The sequence below is a fragment of the Staurois parvus genome, unplaced genomic scaffold (genome assembly GCF_062004578.1).
Source record: "Staurois parvus isolate SC_StPar_1 unplaced genomic scaffold, SC_StPar_1.0 ptg000018l, whole genome shotgun sequence".
In the NCBI taxonomy this organism is placed as follows: Eukaryota; Metazoa; Chordata; class Amphibia; order Anura; family Ranidae; genus Staurois; species Staurois parvus.
Window position 1 is genome coordinate 6,247,634 of NW_028317814.1, and position 13,296 is coordinate 6,260,929.

Sequence of the window (13,296 nt, forward strand, 5' to 3'; positions counted from 1 at the left end):
TCACAGATGCTCAGTTGGATTGAGATATGGAGAATTTTGAGGCAAAGTCAAGACCTTGGACTCATTGGGGTTTATTTACTAAAGCTGGAGAGTCCAAAATCAGACTCCCTTCTGCATAGAAACCAATCAGCTTCTAACCTAAGCTTGTTCAATGAAGCTTTGGCAATGAAACCTGGAAGCTGATTGGTTTCTATGCAGAAGGGAGTCTGATTTTGGACTCTCCAGCTTTAGTAAATAAACCCCATTGTGTTCCTCAATCCATTCTTGAGCAATGTTCGCAATGTGGCAGGGTACATGATCCAGCTGAAAGAGGCCACTGCCATCAGGAAATACTGATTCCATGAAGGGGTGTACTTGGTCAGCAACAATGTTTAGGTAGGTGGTACTTGTCCAGTAACATCCACATGAATGGCAGGACCCAAGGTTTCCCAGCAGAACATTGCCCAAAGCATCACACTGCCTCTTCCGGCTTGCCTTCTTCCCACACGGGTGCCGTCTCTTCCCCAGGTAAGTGACGCACACACACCTGAACACCCACAAGATGTAAAAGAAAACGTGATTCATCAGATCAGTCCACCTTCCTCCATTTCTTTGTGGTCCAGTTCTGATGCTCACATTCCAATTGTAGTCTCTTTTGGCTGTGGACATGGGTCAGCATGGGCACCCTTGACCACCGTGTGGCTACGCAGCCCCATATAAAACAAACTGTGATGTCCATTTTTTCTGCTCTCAACATATTAACTTCAGGGACACCATGTTTACTTGCTACCTAATACAGTATATCCCACTGACTTTCAGATGCCATTGTAACAAGATAATCAATGTTATTCATTGAACCTGCCAGTGGTCAAAGTTATGGCTGATCGGAGTGTACTGGACAGAACCCCTTTTTATGCAGGCAAATCTCTGACCAGAGCAAGATTCTTTATTTAAATATATGTGGGTATGCATATTTTTATTATTACATTTTTGAATACATATTTTTATTGTTTTTTTTTACAAAATGATGTATGTATATTTTATCAGTTATTAATAAATGTGTCTATTATTAATCCTGATGACAGAGACGCAGATTCTGGAAACACGTTGGTTCTTCTAGACCCTTTAATAAACACATCAAACTGTATTGAGATGCTATAGCACTTTCTTTTGGAGACAGGCACTGCTTCTCCTGATGGAGTGGATCGCTCTTACTCCTTTTGGGTCACACCAGGTTTTTATTTTCTGTGTCCCCCTATGGGGAGCTGCACCCTTCCATTTGTACTGGTGACCATTGTTTCCAGTACAGAAAGTGATGGGAATTCCTGAATATCACAAGAACAGGGGATGAAGGGAAATTCTCCAATGCAGACAACTGTTCTGGTTATAATGGTGTAAGAGAGGAAATCCTAGACTGGAGAAAATGCCTCTTACTCCTTGTTGTGTCATTGATACAGAAGACAAAAAGAATGGAATTTTCTCTCCTGATGGGACATAGACAGCAGCAAAAAAAAAAAAGTAACCATTCCCTAATTTATCCAAAACTAAAAAAAAATGCTTTAACTTTACATACACTTTAAGGCCTCATGCACACACAAGGGTATATGAATTTATGTCCCAAATATGCTGGAAGAAGGAAGGTTAACCAGTTAGGGACCACCTACTGCAGATTTACACCGGCAGAACGGCCCCACTGTGCAAGATCACGTACGTGCACGAGGTCCGGCTTTTCCAAGTAGGGGGCACATGCATGCCACTCCAGCTGTGCTGTCATGCTCTACAGCACAAGTCAATCAGCAGGTCCCAGCCAATAATGTATGGACAGAACCCGTTGATCGGCTGAGCGAATAACAGAAAGGAGCCCTGTGTTGGTAAACAACACAGGTCTCTCTACAGAGTGCTGCTTTTTTATTCTTTCTGTAAAGCAGGGAGATGAGACTGTAAAATTGCTTAGTAAAGCAGCACACTTTACACACAGTAAATATTGTTAGGCACACATTTAACCTTTTGATTGCCCCTAGATGTTAGCCCCTTCCCAACAAGTGTCATTAGTATAGTGACAGTGTATATTACACTGTTCAACAAATTTTTATTTTTTGCCAGTTTTGGAAACAAAAGGATCCATTTCTTAATGAATTTCACATTCTGAGTTCAAATATAACAATGAAATTTGTCAATTGGCTCTAGTTTTTCTGTAAACGGAAAGTTTTCTACTATAGGCGTAATGACTACATAATGCACAATAATTATATAGATAGATGTCTTTCCACAAATATAAAGCAAGTGATATTGACTACATAAAGCCTAAATGGCATAATATATTGCATAGGATTACCAAGAAAAATTATAGCCATAAGCTAAGTTGAATCATTTTAATACTTAGGATTTTCACTAGTTTTGTCTTCAGTTTGTGTCGGTTTTGCTTCTCTTGGCTTTTCTCTTGTATTCGAGGAAAGGGCTATCTCTTACAACTGTCCAGCAATAGTCAGCAAGCATTGATGGGCTCCATTTACCTTGATATCTTCTTTCCATAGCTGCAATGTCTTGATGGAAGCGCTCTCCGTGTTCATCACTCACTGCTCCACAGTTTGGTGGGAAAAAATCCAGATGCGAATGTAGAAAATGAATTTTTAGAGACATGTTGCAACCCAGATTTGTGTAAGTCTGGATGAGTTTTTTTACCACTTTCTTGTAGTCTGGTGTTTTATTGTTTCCAAGAAAATTTGATGTCACTGATACAAATGCTGTCCAGGCAGCCTTTTCCTTTCCACGCAACAGAGAAAGAAACTCATCATCATGAATAAGTTTACGAATTTGTGGCCCAACAAAGACTCCTTCATTTATTTTTGCAGCACTAAGTGCTGGAAATTTGCTAATCAGGTACTTGAAACCTGCTTTATTCTTGTCCATTGCCTTAACAAAGTTTTTCATTAATCCCAACTTGATGTGTAATGGAGGTAATAAGATCTTATTGCTGTCTACAAGTGCTGGATAGTTAACATTTTTTTCTCCAGGCTGCAATGACTGGCGTAATGGCCAGTCTCTTTTGGCATAGTGCATTTCTCTCGCACGACTGTCCCACTCACAGAGGAAGCAGCAGTACTTAGTATATCCACCTTGAAGTCCAAGTAGGATAGCAATCACCTTCAGGTCACCACAAATCGACCATTGATGTTCATCATAGTTAATGCACCTTAAAAGCTCTTTCAAGTTTTCATACGTTTCTTTCATTGAAACTGCGTAAGCAACTGGAACTGACGGCAGCTTATTGCCATTATGGAGCAAAACAGCTTTAAGACTCGCCTTTGAAGCATCAATGAACAGCCTCCACTCATCGGGATCATAGCATACGCCGATGGCTGAGATTAAACCATGAACATTGTTACATACAGCAATATCACCTTCCTGGACGAAGAATGGGATCAGATCTTTCTGACGATGACGGTAGAAAGACGTACGAACATCACTTGCTAGGAGATTCCACTGTTGTAGTCTTGACCCCAAAAGCTCTGCCTTGTTCTTCGGAAGATCCAGGTCTCTGATAAGATCGCTCAATTCCACTTGTGTAATGAGGTGTGGTTCAGTGGGTGTGGATGGAAGAAAGTCTGGGTCATGTGAGGTTGACGGTTGATGACTACACGCTTCAGGTTCTTCCTCACTTGACAACCACGAAGGATTCTGGTGCTTTAGGAATTGGTAGCCCCTCTCCATGAGGAACTGGACGTATTGCCGATGGAATATTTGGATAGTGCACAGATAACTTTTTCTTCTTATTTAGCCCTTTTGTTGGAGGCACCATACAAAAGTAACAATTACTAACATGATCTGTTGGCTCTCTCCAAATCATTGGCACAGCGAAAGGCATAGATGCCTTTTTTCCATTCAACCATTGCTCCAGTGCCGCCCCACAAGAATTGCAGCATATGTGTGGTGCCCAGCTCTTGTCCTGGTCTCCTATCTTGCAGCCAAAATACAAGTTGTAGGCTTTCTTAATCATTCCTGTTATCCTCCTTTTTTGTGAGATAAAAGTTATTTCACCGCAGATATAGCAGAAATTATCTGCTTTATTCACACAAGTTCGAGGCATTACTGAGTAGCCTATATAAGCATAAAACGAAATGTAAAGACGCTGTCAAACTACAATCAGCTACAGATACTGCAGCTTTTATGCAGTGAAGTGATGCAATTAAAGGCTAATATTGCATCATCTCTATATACATGCAATTTTCTATTGGTCACCAGTATCAATTGCGCAATATGCAGCTGAAGTTGCATCATAATTTTGAATGGCTTGCGTTATTAGATGGGTGAATATATCATGGAAACTAGAGCCAATCAACATTTTTTAGGGTCATTTTCATTTTCAGCACCCCAAAATTATGTAGGATTAGCTAATTTTATGCCCAAAACTTTTTACCTGTTGAACAGTGTTATTAGCAATGATCACTTTCACAGTGTCACTGGAGATGTCAGTGTCATGTAGTCAGTTCCCACTCAGCATCAGTTAGTGTCAGATTGTACGCTGCACTGTTACAATCCCACTATAAGTTGCTGATCACCACCATTACTAATATAAAAAAAATATAAAATTCAAGTATATTTACCCTATGTTGTAGACGCTATAACTTTTACACAGACCAATTATTATACACTTATTGATTTTTTTCTACCAAAGACATGTAGAAAAATACATGTTGGCCTAAATTTATTAATACATTTTATTTTATTGGATATGTTTTATAGTAGAAAGTAAAAAAGTTTTTTTTTCAAAAATCTGGGTCTTTTTTTCATTTATATAATAACGAAGAAAAAACCCAGTGTTGATTAATACCACCAAAAGAAAGCTCTATTTTTGTGAAAAAAAAGAATATAAATTTCATTTGGGTACAGTGTTGCATTACCGCGCAATTACCAGTTGAAGTAGTGCAGTGCTGAAAAGCAAAAAATAGCCTGGTCACGAAGGAGGTAAAACCTTCTGGAGCTCAAGTGTTTTAGCATAGTAAAAACATTTTTGTGTGTTTTGTGCAGCTTGTATGATTTTAGGTTGATTGATTTAGCAATATGAATAGCAGAAGATATTTACAACAGCCTTTCTCAAGCAGTTTACCATGGAACCAGTGAAACAATTTGTGGGTCTCACAGAACTCCTGGTTAAAATTAACTATGCCTGTATCATGGGTGATATGAATTTTCAAAAATGTATATTTAAGAGGACTATATTGGGTGTCAGTTTATCTGTGATGTTGAATTGAATCCATGCACGAAAGAAGGGCACCGCTTGAGACAAGAGCGTGGGGTTGTAGTGACTGTTTTTCTGCAGCTTTACCATGGAGAAAGCCTTGAAATAATATACTGTAGGGGTCTCAGGAAACACTTGTTAAAAATTCTGTTTACAAATTATTGTACATTAATATGATCAAAAAGTTGAAGATTTAATAACAAGGAATAAAGAATGTGGCATCAGTAGCATATTTGACACCCAGAATAGATCCTTTTTTAAAGAAAATACTCCCCCCCCCCAACTAGACAGCTTTATTTTTGGAAATATCAATCATGAAGTAAAACAAATAATAATGGCAAGAAAAGAAACAGTAAAAACTTTAGTGTCCTTTTATATTGGTGGTCGGTGCAAAAATGCCTCCTTATTTGGTCACTTGAGTGCCCCTTTACATTGGTGGCCAGTAGAGAAATGCTCTGTTACCTTTGTGGTCAATGGAAAAGGAATCCGAGGTAAAGTTTTCCTTGATATTGGTGGTCAGTAGGATAACCACATTACAATGGTGGTAAGTGGAAGGAATGCCTCTTACATGAGTTATCTGCAGAATAACCACGGTACATTGATGGCCAGTAGAAGGAATGCCCACTTACTTGGGTGATTTGTAGAAAAAACATGTTACAAAGGTGGTAAGTGAAAGGAATACCCCTTACATGGATAATTTGAAGGATAGCCAAGTAACATTGGTGGACAGTGGGAAAAGCATGTTACATTGATAGTAAGTGGAAGGAATGCACTATACATGGGTGATTTATAGGATAATCAAGTTACATTGGTGGTGTGTAGAAGTAATACCCCTTACATGGATGATCAGTAGGATAACCAAGTTATATTGGTGGTAAGTGGAAGCAACACCCCTTACATGAGCGATCATTCAGATAACCAGGTTATATTGGTGGTAAATGGAATTAACACCCCTTACATGAGCGATCATTCAGATAACCAGGTTATATTGGTGGTAAATGGAATTAACACCCCTTACATGAACGATCATTCAGATAACCAGGTTATATTGGTGGTAAATGGAATTAACACCCCTTACATGAACGATCATTCAGATAACCAGGTTATATTGGTGGTAAATGGAATTAACACCCCTTACATGAACGATCACTCAGATAACCAAGAAATATTGGTGGTAAGTGGAAGCAACACCCTTTACATGAACGATCATTCAGATAACCAAGTTATATTGGTGGTAAGTGGAAGCAACACCCTTTACATGAACGATCATTCAGATAACCAGGTTATATTGGTGGTAAATGGAATTAACACCCCTTACATGAACGATCATTCAGATAACCAGGTTATATTGGTGGTAAATGGAATTAACACCCCTTACATGAACGATCATTCAGATAACCAGGTTATATTGGTGGTAAGTGAAAGTAACACCCTTTACATGAACGATCATTCAAATAACCAAGGTATATTGGTGGTAAGTGGGAGTAATACCCCTTATATGGAGATCATTAGTATAACCAAGTTATATTGGTGGTAAGTTGAAGTAACACCCTTTACATGAACGATCATTCAGATAACCAAGGTATATTGATGATAAGTGGAAGTAACACCCTTTACATGGATGATCATTCAGACAACCAAGTTAAATTGGTGGCAAGTGGAAGTAACACCCTTTACATAGACGCTCATTCAGATAACCATGGTATATTAGTGGTAAGTGGGAGTAATATCCCTTACATGGATGATCATTAGTATAACCAAGTTATATTGGTGGTAAGTGAAAGTAATACCCCTAACATGAATAATCAGTAAGGTAACCAAGTTACATTGGTGGTAGGTGGAATGAACGGTCCTTACGTCTTGTTCCCATCATGGTAAAGAGACGTCAGTTTTTCTGCACGCGCTCTGCAAGGGCACAACAAAATCAGTTGTTCTCTATGTGCCCTGTTCACACCACAGCACTAGTATCACATGCAGATTTTTTCTGCCCAGGAATCTGCAACATGTATAAAACTCATTGAGATGCGCATGAAAACTATGTAAACTGATGTCACTGCTAGTGAAATCTGCGCATCAGTTTTTCTTCATGTATGGTGTGAATGAGACCTTACATTGGTGGTCAGAAAAAGGTATGTTCAATACTTTATTCATTTTTCACAATTAATTAATATTTAAGGAAACCATAGAAATCTTTGACAGAGTACTGGTTGAGAAAGGATAATTTGGACTAACTGAATTATACTCCAAACATTTGCTTGAATTGATAACACTTTGTAAGAATGACTATCCATGGAGAATTATTTTCCTGCACATCAGAAACCACTTTGGTCAGCAAGTCCCATCATCCTATCAATCTTCAGCTATCAGTTTTGTATCTTGAATTTTGCGCATGTTTGGTTAATCAAATCTTAGTCTGTATTTAGTCACTAGGGACTACTGCTGCATGCACACAGCTAGACATACAATTTTTATCAGATGCGTCCCAGTTAAATAATCTGGCATGAGTGATTTTTAAGCATTAACAAGACAAGACATTGACAAGACCCTCTAAAAGGTTCTGCCTTTTGGGCAAACCTTCACTTACCTGTCTGCAGTCTTGTCCTGATCCTGCTTTAGGACACAAGCCTAGAAAATGTCATCCAATCAGGTTTCAGTTTACAAAATCCTGGATATCTGGAGACGTATAACTTCAAATCCCTGAACTACAAAATAATCTGAAGGGATTTAGATACAATATTTCAAGAGACACCCACTACCCACGGAGGTGTGAGCTGAAAATGCTGCTCTTCTCCACCTGAACTCCCTTTCCAAGGTACAGTTTCTCTCCTCAATCATTCACTAGCAAGCAGAAAACTATTTTTCAAAAACTTCAAAGACACTCTTCAGTCAATTAGAGGGAAGTGTGATTGAGCACCAAGATTAAATTACTGAGTAAATATTCATCCTTAATGCATCCACAGCGTTGACCCAGAAAAGAGCTGTCACTGGGTGGATTTGCTCAGTAAATGTACTGCAGGCCTTCATGCTTGTAAGATACCTGTTAACATTAGTTTATCAAGGTAGACTCCAGTCACATGACAATGTTGCATTGAAATCCAGGTGACATAGCCTACCAGCTTCTAATACAAAATTCTACACGAACATTATCTGAAGGAGGTTGTCCTGCTCATAAAATCTCTATGGATGTCAGATCACATTATTTTTCCTAAAGGTCAGCTTGTAAAAAATGAGAGATGTGTGTTCCAAGCCCCACCTATGAAAGCACAGAATCATGTGAAAAGAGCTTGCATTCTACCAAGAAACAAAGCGTGTGATATATTCCTACATACAGTTGTGTTCAAAATAATAGCAGCGTGCTGAAAAAAGTGAATAAAGCTCAAATTCCTTCTAATAGCTTTTATTTCCATACACACAAATGCATTGGGAACACGACACATTCTATTCCAAATCAAAACATGAAGAAAAATATATCAAATTTGTGTTGTTCCTCTAAAAAAATTGAAGAAAAGTGAATATTAGATTGTTCAAAAAAATATCAGTGTTTGTATTCTTCTTTACAAACTCAAACATTCACAATATAAACTGAAAAATGTTTGAAGATTTTGCTTTCCTTTGAATCACTTAATGAATATTTAGTTGTATAAGCACTGTTTCTGAGAACTGCTGTACATCTGTGTTGCATGGAGTCAACCAACTTCTGGCACCTGTGAACTGGTATTCCAGCCCAGGATGATTGGACTACATTCCACAGTTCTTCTCTATTTCTTGTTTTTGCCTCAGAAACTGCATTTTTGATGTCACCCCACAAGTTTTCTATTGGATTAAGATCCGGGGATTGGGCTGGCCACTCCATATCGTCAATCTTGTTGGTCTGGAAACCAAGATGTTGCACGTTTACTGATGTGTTTGGGGTTGTTGTCTTGTTGGAACACCCATTTCAAGGGAATTTCCTCTTCAGCATAAGGCAGCATGACCTCTTCAAGTATTCTGATGTATTCAAACTGATCCATGATCCCTGGTATGCGATAAATAGGTGCAACACCGTAGTATGAGAAACATCCCCATATCATGATGCTTGCGCAACCATGCTTCACTGTCTTCACAGTGTACTGTGGCTTGAATTCAGTGTTTGGGGGTCGTCTGACAAACTGTCTCCGGCCACTAGACCCAAAAAGAACAATCTTACTTTCATCAGTCCACAAAATGTTGCGCCATTTCTCTTTAGGACAGTCAATGTGCTCTTTGGCAAATTGTAACCTCTTCAGCACATGTCTTTTTTTCAACAGTGGGACTTTGCGGGGGCTTCTTGCAGATAGCTTGGCTTTACATAGGCGTCTTCTAATTGTAACACTACTCACAGGTAACTTTACACCTTCTTTCATCTTCCTGGAGCTGATTGTTGACTGAGTCCTTGCCATTTTGGCTATTCTTCTATCCATTCGAATGGTAGTTTTTCGCTTTCTTCCACATCTTTCAGGTTTTGGTTGCCATTTTAAAGCATTTGAGATCATTTTAGCTGAGCAGCCTATCATTTTCTGCACTTCTTTATATGTTTTCCCCTCTCCAATCAACTTTTTAATCAAGGTACGCTGTTCTTCTGAACAATGTCTGGAACTACCCATTTTCCTCAGAATTTCAGAGAGAAATGCACTGTAACCAGCATGTACAACATTTGCTGCCTTCCTTCCTTAAATAAGGGCAATAATTGCCACCTGTTTTTCAAAGAATGAATTACCTCAGTAATAGAACTCCACACTGCTATTATTTTGAACATGCCCCTTTCAATTAGTGATTCAATTACACAGAATCAGCAGCATGACTGTTGGGTCTGTTGGATTTCTATTACTCTACTACAGCTGCTAGTAAGTTATTTGCCATGTAGAAATATAATTTCTACCAAAAACAGTGATTGATTAGGCTAGTGATGTCTGACTGCTATTATTTTGAACACAACTGTACGTTCCTGAACAAGGTCCAGAGTAAAAGGGTGCAGTAGTAATTGCCAGCAGGTTGGCTAGTCTCAGCACATGGATAAGAATATATGTTGCCAGCACCCCATGAATTGGTAAATGACGGTCCAAATGTTTTATTGAAGCAATTACATGTCAAATGATGTCAGTGCAATGTTTGTAGGCCATGTAGGAGCTCTTTCAGAAATGTCATCACATGCCTGACGAAGACGTCCTGAATGGCCTTAAAACCTTGCATTGACACCATTTGTTATATGATCACTTCAATAAAACATATAGCCATGTCCAAAAATATTGCCCCCCCCTGCATTTCTGTCAGATAATGCACCACGTCACCCAGAAAATGGTTGCAATTACAAATGTTTAGGCATTCTCATGTTTATTTCTTTTGTTTGTATTGGTATAACAGAAAGTGGAGAAACAAAAAGCCAAATCTGACACATTCCATGCAAAACTCCAAAAATGGGCTGGACAAAATTATTGGCACCCTCCATTTAATATTTGGTAGCACACCTCTTGGAAAAATTAACTGAAAGCAATAACTTCCTGTAACTATCAATGAGTTTCTTACACCTTTCTACTGGATTTGTGGGGCACTCTTCTTTCTCCAACTGCTCCAGGTCTCTCAGGTTGGAAGGGTTCCTTTTCCCAACTGATATTTTGAGATCTCTCCACATGTGCTCTATGGGATTGAGATCTGGACTCATTGCTGGTCAGTTCAGTACTCTCCAGAGCTTTGTCCTAAAACCTTTTCTGGGGGCTTTCTGACGTGTGCTTTGGGTCATTGTCCTGCTGTAAGCCCCATGACCTCTGACGGAGCCCCAACTTTCTGACACTGGGCCTTACATTGCACCTCAGAATTCTTTGGTAGTCTTCAGATTTCATAATGCCATGCACACGGTCAAGACATCCAGTGCCTGAAGCAGCAAAGCAACCCCAAAACATCAGAGAACGTCCACCATGTTTGGCTCTAGGGACTGTATTCTTTTCTTTAAAGCCCTCATTGCTTTTTATAAAACCAGTAGAATGATGGACTTTATCAAAAAGCTGTAATTTTGTTTCATCTGTCCACAGTACATTCTCCCAAAAGGATTTTGGCTTCCTCAGGTAAGTTTTGGCAAACTCCAGTCTGGCTTTTTTATGTTTCTGTGTTAGCAGTGGGGTCCTCCTGGGTCTCCTACCATAGCTTCTCTTTTCATTCAGATGGCGACCTATATTGTGAGCTGATACAGTTGTACCCTGTAACTGAAGATCAGTTTGAATTTTTCTGGATGTTAATTGATGTTCTTTATCCACCATTCGAACAATTCTTCATTGCAGTCTTTGATCAATTTTTTCTTTCATCCATGTGAAGGGAGATTAGCTACGGCGCCATGGGCTGTAAACTTCTTGACAATGTTAAGCACAGTGGACACAGGAACATTAAGATCTCTGGAGATGGACTTGTAACCTTGAGATTGTCCATGCTTTTCCACAATTTTTGTTCTCAATTCCTCAGACAATTCTTAGCTGCTCTTTCTCTTATCTATGCTCCATGTGGCACACAGAGACACACAACAAAAAGGTTGAGTCAATTTTTCACCATTTTAACTGGTTGCCGCACTGATTTCTAGATTGTCAGCACCTTTTAATTGATACAGGTGAGTTTAATTACAAATTACAGAAGAATTGCAAACTTGGAATGCAATTATTTCATACAATTTTGAGAAAGTGCCAATAATTTTGTCTTTTTTGCGTGGAATGTGTCAAATTTGGCTTTTTGTTTCTCCACTTTTTTGTGTCATACCAATACAAACAAAAGAAATAAACATGAGAATGCCTAAACATTTGTAATTGCAACAATTGTCTGGGTGAAGCAGTGCATTATCTGACAGAAATGCAGGGGGGGCTATATTTTTGGCCGTGACTGTATGTTTCTATCCATGTAATAAGCAAAGGTCCTCCCACCCCCTCTCCTAATCCCTTCCCCATATAAAAATTCCAACTACACCAAAATGGTTTTTGTTTTATACAAAATGAAGAGTGGTTCATAACCTTTTTCAGTTTTTTGTTGTTCCAAAAGAGCACATTATTTGCCATATGATTTACAGTATATATTTGCTATATGAGATTAGATTTTATATATTTTTTTTCTTTTTTTCTCCATTGCATATGGGTTTAGTGGTCCATTTTGTTTTTACAACCATTTGTACATCAGTTCTGTATTTGCTCTGTAGCCATAAAGAATGGAATAAAGAATGGAATATTCTTCAACCTCTGAAACAAGCTGGCTGATTGAACTCCAACATTAAATGTTTTTGGACTCTCAGCTCATTGGGATGGCACTCTTTTTGGACTTTGTATAAGCATTTTCCAAACCCAAGGTTCCCCGTTTATATAGGCACTGCATTTGTGTTCAAAGGCAGCCTTACCAGAGCCATTGAGCCCCATATGATTTTCTTTGATCATCTTCAATCATAATTCATTGATGAGTTGAACTCGGTGCCTCAAATACAAATATTCCAGTTTGTTATTGTTTTCTGTGTTACAAATTAGATTTTTCCATCAGATTTTTTTTATGTTGTCTTTGTCATTGTTTTTTGTCCTGTTTCATCTTTGACCCTTAACCTGGACATGAAGTGAGATAAAATCTCCCTCACAAAGACATCACATTAGTAAAATTCTGACAGAGATCTTTAAACCTTTTTCTTTACTATTGCTGTCCATGTCTTAGTTCATTGGATTTCCCCTCGTCTCCTCCTTTGTCTGACATTTATCAATAAACTGACAGAAGGGAAAATTTCCTTAACTTAAGGGAAAACTTTTTTTTTTCTTTTTTTTTAGTTTTGGATATAATATAGAGGGATTAGAACACCTGTCAGATTTATTTTGTCATTTCTGCCCCTGTCAGGGAGATTCACCCTGTCAATATGTCCTGTTTACCTTTATCACTGAGACTGAAAGTGAAAGAAAATTCAAAATTTTGGGTTGTCACCAGAAAAGGAATAGAGTGTAGCTGGCTTTTTTTTGCGGGGGGGGGGGGGGGGGTTATGAAATATGGGCCCCCACAACCAAGATATTGCAATAAAAGTGGTAGGTAGTTAAGAGAAGCAGAAAAATTTCTAAGTG